We start from the raw sequence: 10,259 nt of genomic DNA, 5'->3' as shown, positions 1-10,259 counted from the left end.
GTACGGCACCCAGTTACTTGTGTAACTTCTTTTTTTTCGAACTGAAAATTCAGTTCTTCCAGCATTTAGGTTTCAACCACAGCCACCACGATACTCCCCAAAGGGCCGAACCCAATGAGCAGATTGAACAGAAGTCCAAGGGCTTTCTGCTCCCCGTGGTACCGGAAAGTCTCCGGTCAGACTGCGTAGCCTAAACTACTGCCAGTTGAGCAACCCATTACTCAAATGACTGGTGACATTTGTCGCTTGAACTTCAAATGTCTTTTTATTCGCTTTTTCATTTAAAGTGTTTCTAATATCAGTTCAAGCTGAGTATTATAGCACTATCACTCCATATACTATGCTGATATTACTGGGCAAAGAATATAATAACAGTCATAGTGCATATTGGCTTTTAGTCGCCTTTTACGACAGGCATGCCTTGCCGCGGGCATATTCTTTCCCCAAACCCGCAGGGGAAAGTAGATAGGGACAGAGGGAATCTCGTTAATCCATTCATGCGCGTCACTAATTAGATGACGAGGCATTTGGCTACCTTAAGAGAGTCATAGTTACTCCCGCCGTTTACCCGCGCTTACTTGAATTTCTTCACTTTGACATTCAGAGCACTGGGCAGAAATCACATTGTGTCAACACCCGTTAGGGCCATCACAATGCTTTGTTTTAATTAGACAGTCGGATTCCCCAAGGCCGTGCCAGTTCTGAATTGATTGTTAATTGATAATCGTTATAATTTAAAAAGTATCTATACAATAATAAATCCTTTAGAAATTTTAGCAAGAAAGTTCCACAATTGGCTACGTAACTACTATCCGGGGAACAAGAATCGAAATTCTCTATTTACCCAGAACGAGTACATAAACCATGGTATTGCTTCCCAATCAAGCCCGACTATCTCAATCTTCAGAGCCAATCCTTATCCCGAAGTTACGGATCTAATTTGCCGACTTCCCTTACCTACATTATTCTATCGACTAGAGACTCTTCACCTTGGAGACCAGCTGCGGATATTGGTACGGCCTGTTGAGAAGTTTGCGTAACCCCACCATAAATTTTCAAGGTCCGAGGAGAAAATATCGACACAACAGTAAATGTCATGCTCTTCTAGTCCATCTACCATATCTCTCTTCGAAAGACTTCCATGGTAGTACGACTATAAAACAGAAAAGAAAACTCTTCCGATACCTCTCGACGGCTTCTTTATGGTCGTTCCTGTTGCCAGGATGAGCACAAGGCCCATTTTTAATAACAAACGGATACTCAACAGGTTACGGAATTGGAACCGTATTCCCTTTCGTTCAAAATTATTCAAGTGTTTAATTACTATGGAATAAAAATTCATTCATTTCATTTAATTAAAACTTGAAAATTTTCGGCTTTCGCCTTGAACTTAGGACCGACTAACTCGTGATCAACCACTGTTCACACGAAACTCTTCTCCACTTCAGTCCTCCAAGGTCTCATTCGATTATTTGCTACTACCACCAAGATCTGTACCAATAGCGGCTCCATGCAGGCTTACGCCAAACACTTCTAAGCACACCATTGTACCCTCCTACTCACTAAAGTTTCAAAATTTATAATCCAACCGAAATTGTATTATAAATCATGTACTTTAGCGGTAATGTATAGGTATACAACTTAAGCGCCATCCATTTTAAGGGCTAGTTGCTTCGGCAGGTGAGTTGTTACACACTCCTTAGCGGATTACGACTTCCATGTCCACCGTCCTGCTGTTTTAAGCAACCAACGCCTTTCATGGTATCTTCATGAGTTGTTAATTTAGGCACCGTAACATTACGTTTGGTTCATCCCACAGCGCCAGTTCTGCTTACCAAAAGTGGCCCACTGGGCACATTATATCATAACCTCAACCTTCATATCAAGAAAGGTGAGGTTCTTACCCATTTAAAGTTTGAGAATAGGTTAAGGTCGTTTCGACCCTAAGGCCTCTAATCATTCGCTTTACCAGATAAGATTATTTTACATAATTTTTAAATGCACCAGCTATCCTGAGGGAAACTTCGGAGGGAACCAGCTACTAGATGGTTCGATTGGTCTTTCGCCCCTATACTCAATTCTGACAATCGATTTGCACGTCAGAACTGTTTCGGTCTTCCATCAGGGTTTCCCCTGACTTCAACCTGATCAAGTATAGTTCACCATCTTTCGGGTCACAGCATATATGCTCAAGGTACGCTCCAGTTAGAGGTATAAATAATAATAAATTATCATTATACATAACTATATGGAACGCCCCGGGATTGAATTAATAATGTAATACATTAAAAATTAATCCCATTATTAATACAGTTAAGTTAATTTCGCCATTAGGTTTAATATAACCCAATGACTTGCACATATGTTAGACTCCTTGGTCCGTGTTTCAAGACGGGTCCCGAAGGTATCCTGAATCTTTTGCATTGTTAATCATATAAATGCATACAATTAATATTAAAATCAATGATAATAATATTATTGTAAAATTCAAAAGAATTTTAGCATTATATATAATAAAATCTATCAACACTTTATCAAATCATCAGTAATTATTCTATGTTAATAAGCTAAAAGCAAATTAATTTGAATAAACTTAAAAACCAATGATCTTTTGATAAATATTTTATTATGTTAATAGATTACAATGTCCTTATATGAAAAAAATGCACACTATTACTATAATATTTAAAATTAAATACTACAGTTATAATGATGAATTTTTCATAATGGATATTCAGGTTCATCGGGCTTAACCTCTAAGCAGTTTCACGTACTATTTAACTCTCTATTCAGAGTTCTTTTCAACTTTCCCTCACGGTACTTGTTTACTATTGGTCTCATGGTTATATTTAGTTTTAGATGGAGTTTACCACCCACTTAGTGCTGCACTATCAAGCAACACGACTCTTTGGAAATATCTTTCTAGTAATCATTAACGTTATACGGGCCTGGCACCCTCTATGGGTAAATGGCCTCATTTAAGAAGGACTTAAATCGTTAATTTCTCATACTAGATATTAAGATATTCCATACACTGCATCTCACATTTGCCATATGGACAAAGTGACTTAGTGCTGAACTATTTTCTTTTCGCTCGCCGCTACTAAGAAAATCCTTGTTAGTTTCTTTTCCTCCCCTCATTAATATGCTTAAATTCAGGGGGTAGTCCCATATGAGTTGAGGTTGTATAAAATATATTTTAGATTGATTTGTTTATTTTTATTTAATTTTTTTGCTATTTGCTATTTTAAAGAAATATATTTTTATATCTTGATTACTCAAATATTATTCAATCTTTTCATCCCTTTTTAAAATTCATAATATAATAATTAATAAAATTAACAACATTATTCCTCCACATATCATATATTTTTTTTTATTATAAATTTTTCTCAATACAATAGAGTCTAGAATACAAATTTATTTTATGCTAGACATTCCTCTTATGTATTATTTAATATAATTTAAATAATGTTGAAAATTTTTTCTTTTATGGGAATACTAAGATTCTCATTTATCATAAATTTTCGTTCAAATATGAGGTATTCAAAAATATATTTTCTATATTTCTTTTTATGCTATTAATATTATGGATTGAAAAATACAATCCAATAATATGCCATATGCTTAAATTCTATTAATTGACTAAAAGAATAAGCAACTAATTTAGCATAGTCTTACTACCCTCAACCATATGTAGTCCAAGCAGCACTTTAAAATTAATTAAAGTACATAACAGCATGGACCGCAATATGCGTTCAAAATGTCGATGTTCATGTGTCCTGCAGTTCACACGATGACGCACAGTTTGCTGCGTTCTTCATCGATCGAGTGATCCACCGCTTAGAGTGATAATTTTTTTGAATTTTTTTAATTCAAAGTCAAAGAATTTTAATTTATTGAAAGTATTAATAATTAATCAATAATAAATTTTTAATACAAAAGTTTAAAACATCTTTCAAGAAATTGTAATTTTAAACCCAAACATTTGCAGCTGCGCATGTCTTAGGTCAACAAAAACAGTAATACCTTTTATATATTATTTTCTTCTCTATTTGTGCGTTTTCTTTTTTTTAATTTTTCAACATGTTTTTAATCACAAATAGAAAATACCATAAAAAAAAGGTATTACACACGTTAATGTGAACAAGTTAACTTATCATTTATAATATTTTATATAAATATCACAATTAAATATTATTTTCTATATAAATAGTAAGTACAGCTATATGTTTAAAGGTTATTTTATTGCGTTCAAATACAATGTATGCGAAGTTCACAATATAATATATATTGTCATAATGCATTACAAGGAGTTAAAAAAAAAAAAAAAAAAACAGAAAAACATTCAAAACATTGTATAATTCAAAACATTTTGAATGAAAAGAACAAAAAGAAAACTTTTTTTCTTTTTTATTCTTTTTTTTTATTTTGTTTTTATATAATTATTTTTTTTTTCTTTTCGGATAGGAACACAATAATGATCCTTCCGCAGGTTCACCTACGGAAACCTTGTTACGACTTTTACTTCCTCTAAATAATCAAGTTCGGTCAACTTTTGCGAAACAACCGTGAAACACAAGGCGTCACAGTGATCACGTCCGGAGACCTCACTAAATAATTCAATCGGTAGTAGCGACGGGCGGTGTCTACAAAGGGCAGGGACGTAATCAATGCGAGTTAATGACTCACACTTACTGGGCATTCCAAGTTCATGTGAACAGTTTCAGTTCACAATCCCAAGCATGAAAGTGGTTCAGCGGTTTACCCGGACCTCTCGGTCTAGGAAATACACGTTGATACTTTCATTGTAGCGCGCGTGCAGCCCAGGACATCTAAGGGCATCACAGACCTGTTATTGCTCAATCTCGTTACTGCTAGACGCAATTTGTCCATTTAAGAAGCTAGTGTCCTTATAATGGGACAAACCAACAGGTACGACTCCACTTATATAAACACATTCAAACACTTGTACATTCAAGATGAACGCATGAATGAAGGCTATATAAGCTTCAACACCATAATCCTGAAAGCATCTATTTAATATATTTGAGTCTCGTTCGTTATCGGAATTAACCAGACAAATCACTCCACGAACTAAGAACGGCCATGCACCACCACCCATAGATTCGAGAAAGAGCTATCAATCTGTCTTACACGCTTATGTTCGGACCTGGTAAGTTTTCCTGTGTTGAGTCAAATTAAGCCGCAGGCTCCACTCCTGGTGGTGCCCTTCCGTCAATTCCTTTAAGTTTCAGCTTTGCAACCATACTTCCCCCGGAGCCCAAAAGCTTTGGTTTCCCGGGAAGCGACTGAGAGAGCCATAGTAGTAGCTACACCCAATTGCTAGCTGGCATCGTTTATGGTTAGAACTAGGGCGGTATCTGATCGCCTTCGAACCTCTAACTTTCGTTCTTGATTAATGAAAACATCTTTGGCAAATGCTTTCGCTTAAGTTAGTCTTACGACGGTCCAAGAATTTCACCTCTCGCGTCGTAATACTAATGCCCCCAAACTGCTTCTATTAATCATTACCTCTTGATCTAAAAACCAATGAAAGTAGAACAGAGGTCTTATTTCATTATTCCATGCACAAAATATTCAGGCATTTGGAGCCTGCTTTAAGCACTCTAATTTGTTCAAAGTAATTGTACCGGCCCACAACAACACTCGATGAAGAGCACTGAAGCAGGTTTAAATAGGAGGAATATATAAAAAATACATTGTATTAATTATATATAAGAACTCCACCGGTAATACGCTTACATACATAAGGTAATGTACATACCACAATTATAGTTGTACTACCCGTATGAAGCACAAATTCAACTACGAACGTTTTAACCGCAACAACTTTAATATACGCTATTGGAGCTGGAATTACCGCGGCTGCTGGCACCAGACTTGCTCTCCAATAGGTCCTTGTTAAAGGATTTAAAGTGTACTCATTCCAATTACAGGGCCTCGGATATGAGTCCTGTATTGTTATTTTTCGTCACTACCTCCCCGAACTGGGAGTGGGTAATTTACGCGCCTGCTGCCTTCCTTAGATGTGGTAGCCGTTTCTCAGGCTCCCTCTCCGGAATCGAACCCTGATTCCCCGTTACCCGTTGCAACCATGGTAGTCCTAGATACTACCATCAAAAGTTGATAGGGCAGACATTTGAAAGATCTGTCGTCGGTACGAGACCATACGATCTGCAAGTTATCTAGAGTTCAACCAATATAACGATCGAATAATCGCTTGGTTTTAGCCTAATAAAAGCACACGTTCCAAAAGGTCCGTGTTTATTTTGCATGTATTAGCTCTAGAATTACCACAGTTATCCAAGTAACTGTTAACGATCTATGGAACCATAACTGATATAATGAGCCTTTTGCGGTTTCACTTTTAATTTGTTTGTACTTAGACATGCATGGCTTAATCTTTGAGACAAGCATATAACTACTGGCAGGATCAACCAGAATAATATATATTTCTTTTTTATATAATATTTTTTATATTATATAAAAGTTTAAAATGATATTTTCTTATTTGAAAATTATACACAAATACACAAAACATAAAACATAAAAACATTTACAATATACACAACAATTTTTCTATGTTTCTTTCTTTACTATATTTTTTTTCATTATATTTCATTTCTATGTGTGATTTTGTAATGGATTTTTTTAATTTTTGTTTTGGTATCGTGAAAAGAATTTTCGTTCTCTATACATATTATTATTTAATTATTATGTAAGAACGATATTTCTTCTTATATTGGCAAAATTTTCAAATAATATCATTCTATACATTTTACTTTATTTCAATGCATATAGTAATATATATACCTTTTTTTAAGAGTATATACATTTTTTTCTTGATTTGAAATTAATAATTTCAAATTCTATTATATTTATTTCAATAATAAATATATGATATAAAGTATTTTCGGGTGCAACACATTAATATTTTATTTTATTTAAAAACCATCCTTTTACACAATAAACCATCCTTTTAAATAAGTAAATATTAGAATAGCTCACAAATAAAACTAAAATATTGTTTAATATTTATTTCTACAATATGTTAGTATAGAATAATAGATTTTTATTTTTTTGTATAAAACAAAATCTATTTCTATTTAAACTAACTGTAGGAAACCAGGAATAAAAAACGCTCATTATATACAATATGTTAGTACAGAATATAGAGTTTTGTATAAAACAAAATCTATTTCTATTTAAACTAACTGTATAAAAACCAGGAATAAAAAACGCTCATTATATACAATATGTTAGTACAGAATATAGAGTTTTGTATAAAACAAAATCTATTTCTATTTAAACTAACTGTATAAAAACCAGGAATAAAAAACGCTCATTATATACAATATGTTAGTACAGAATATAGAGTTTTGTATAAAACAAAATCTATTTCTATTTAAACTAACTGTATAAAAACCAGGAATAAAAAACGCTCATTATATACAATATGTTAGTACAGAATATAGAGTTTTGTATAAAACAAAATCTATTTCTATTTAAACTAACTGTATAAAAACCAGGAATAAAAAACGCTCATAATATACAATATGTTAGTACAGAATATAGAGTTTTGTATAAAACAAAATCTATTTCTATTTAAACTAACTGTATAAAAACCAGGAATAAAAAACGCTCATTATATACAATATGTTAGTACAGAATATAGAGTTTTGTATAAAACAAAATCTATTTCTATTTAAACTAACTGTATAAAAACCAGGAATAAAAAACGCTCATTATATACAATATGTTAGTACAGAATATAAAGTTTTGTATAAAACAAAATCTATTTCTATTTAAACCAACTGTATAAAAACCAGGAATAAAAAACGCTCATTATATACAATATGTTAGTACAGAATATAGAGTTTTGTATAAAACAAAATATATTTCTATTTAAACTAACTGTATAAAAACCAGGAATAAAAAACGCTCATTATATACAATATGTTAGTACAGAATATAGAGTTTTGTATAAAACAAAATCTATTTCTATTTAAACTAACTGTATAAAAACCAGGAATAAAAAACGCTCATTATATACAATATGTTAGTACAGAATATAGAGTTTTGTATAAAACAAAATCTATTTATATTTAAACTAACTGTATAAAAACCAGGAATAAAAAAACGCTCATTATATACAATATGTTAGTACAGAATATAGAGTTTTGTATAAAACAAAATCTATTTCTATTTAAACTAACTGTATAAAAACCAGGAATAAAAAACGCTCATTATATACAATATGTTAGTACAGAATATAGAGTTTTGTATAAAACAAAATCTATTTCTATTTAAACTAACTGTATAAAAACCAGGAATAAAAAACGCTAATTATATACAATATGTTAGTACAGAATATAGAGTTTTGTATAAAACAAAATCTATTTCTATTTAAACTAACTGTATAAAAACCAGGAATAAAAAACGCGCATTATATACAATATGTTAGTACAGAATATAGAGTTTTGTATAAAACAAAATCTATTTCTATTTAAACTAACTGTATAAAAACCAGGAATAAAAAAACGCTCATTATATACAATATGTTAGTACAGAATATAGAGTTTTGTATAAAACAAAATCTATTTCTATTTAAACTAACTGTATAAAAACCAGGAATAAAAAGGCACACAAAATCAACTTTCATTTTCATATTTACTTAAAAATACATATAAAGTAAAAAATATTTCCATATAAATACTAAGTAAATAAAGTCATACAAGTATGAAAATTTTCATACAAGTACTAAATACATAAATCATATAAGTATAGTAATATTCATACTTATAAGTATTTAAAAACAACTTCTTACTAATAAACTAACATAAGGAATTCAAATATATAAAAAAAAATTTTACCCGCGGCTTCGCTCGCATCGAATCCATCAAATAAATAACTGATATCATTATAGTAGATATGGATCCATATAAAGAATATATTTTATATATATTCCAATTCTTAGTTATGAAATTACGACGACGCGTGGTTCTTACTTCTGCATCATTAATTCTTCTTGCCTGCAATTGTTCTTGCGTTTCCGTTGCTCTTCTAGCTTCCTGCTGCTAAGCTTGTCTTTTCGAACGTACTCGTGCCTGATGAGAAGTTTCAGCTGCTCTCAAAACACGTTGTCGATCTGCTTGCTGTTGCCTTCTCAGCTCTGCTTGAACTTCACATTCTTTATTTCGTGTAACTTTAGTCTTACGCACCGGCGTAGAATTTCTTGACAGCGCCGATTTCCGCTTTCGAGGCATTTTTATATTTAATAAGAGTAACTAATAATATTTGTGTTATTTCTCTGATTTACGTTTTTTATACATTTATGTTTTCTTTCATTTTTAATTTTTTCGACAAACAATCATTTCTGCCAAACTTTTGTTTTTCAATTTCAAAATTTTCAAATTTATTTTCCAAACATATATAATCTTCCATAATAATTTTTTTAATAATCCGTAAAAAATTTATAAATTTTGTAATAAAAAGTATCCTATGTTCATTCTGACACCTCTAAGAGTATATGTACAAAATTTCATGATGATCTGTTAAGTAGTTTTTGCGTGAAAGCTTAACAAACAAACGGACTTTCGCATTTATAATATTAGTATAGATAATACATTTCCTAGCAGTAAAAAATTTTCATATAAGTACTAAATGTATAAAGTCTATGAAGTAATAAATTTTCATATAAGTACTATTTCAGTATATGTCAATTTGAGCAGATTTGTGCAAATTTGTTATAAATGTTCTCTGCCATGTTGACGTTACCAACCCGAAAATATATGGAAAAATTCTTTTAACCTATTTAAAATTTAAAAACTCATATATACGTGGGTAATTTATATCATTTTCAAATATCGTCATGGTCATAATACAACTAATAACATCAAAAGTATTTTTACAATCGATTTTTTTTTTAAATTTTTTACTTGTATGACTTCATATTTAATACTTATATGAAAATCTATTACTTCATAGACTTTATACATTTAATACTTATATGAAAATTTATTACTTCATAGACTTTATACATTTAATACTTATATGAAAATTCATTACTTCATAGACTTTATATTTTTTATACTTATATAAAAATTTATTACTTCATAGACTTTATATTTTACTTCATAGACTTTATACATTTAATACTTATATGAAAATTTATTACTTCATAGACTTTATACAATTAATACTTATATGAAAATTTATTACTTCATAGACTTTAT

General features: G+C 31.1%; 1 non-coding gene and 2 pseudogenes across 1 annotated transcript; all 3 read right to left on the bottom strand.

Moving 5' to 3' along the window:
• Positions 1-407: 407 nt before the first annotated feature.
• LOC138858460 (large subunit ribosomal RNA) lies at positions 408-3,186 on the bottom strand (annotated as a pseudogene).
• A 494-nt stretch (positions 3,187-3,680) lies between these two features.
• On the bottom strand, positions 3,681-3,851 carry LOC138858333 (5.8S ribosomal RNA; annotated as a pseudogene).
• Positions 3,852-4,478: 627 nt separating this feature from the next.
• LOC138858387 (small subunit ribosomal RNA) lies at positions 4,479-6,468 on the bottom strand. Its single transcript, XR_011397522.1, has one exon. It is a non-coding gene; the product is annotated as a small subunit ribosomal RNA (ribosomal RNA).
• Positions 6,469-10,259: the final 3,791 nt, after the last annotated feature.

The sequence above is a fragment of the Bactrocera oleae genome, unplaced genomic scaffold (assembly GCF_042242935.1).
Source record: "Bactrocera oleae isolate idBacOlea1 unplaced genomic scaffold, idBacOlea1 ctg00000009.1, whole genome shotgun sequence".
Lineage (NCBI taxonomy): Eukaryota > Metazoa > Arthropoda > Insecta > Diptera > Tephritidae > Bactrocera > Bactrocera oleae.
This window is presented reverse-complemented; position numbering and strand designations above follow the sequence as displayed.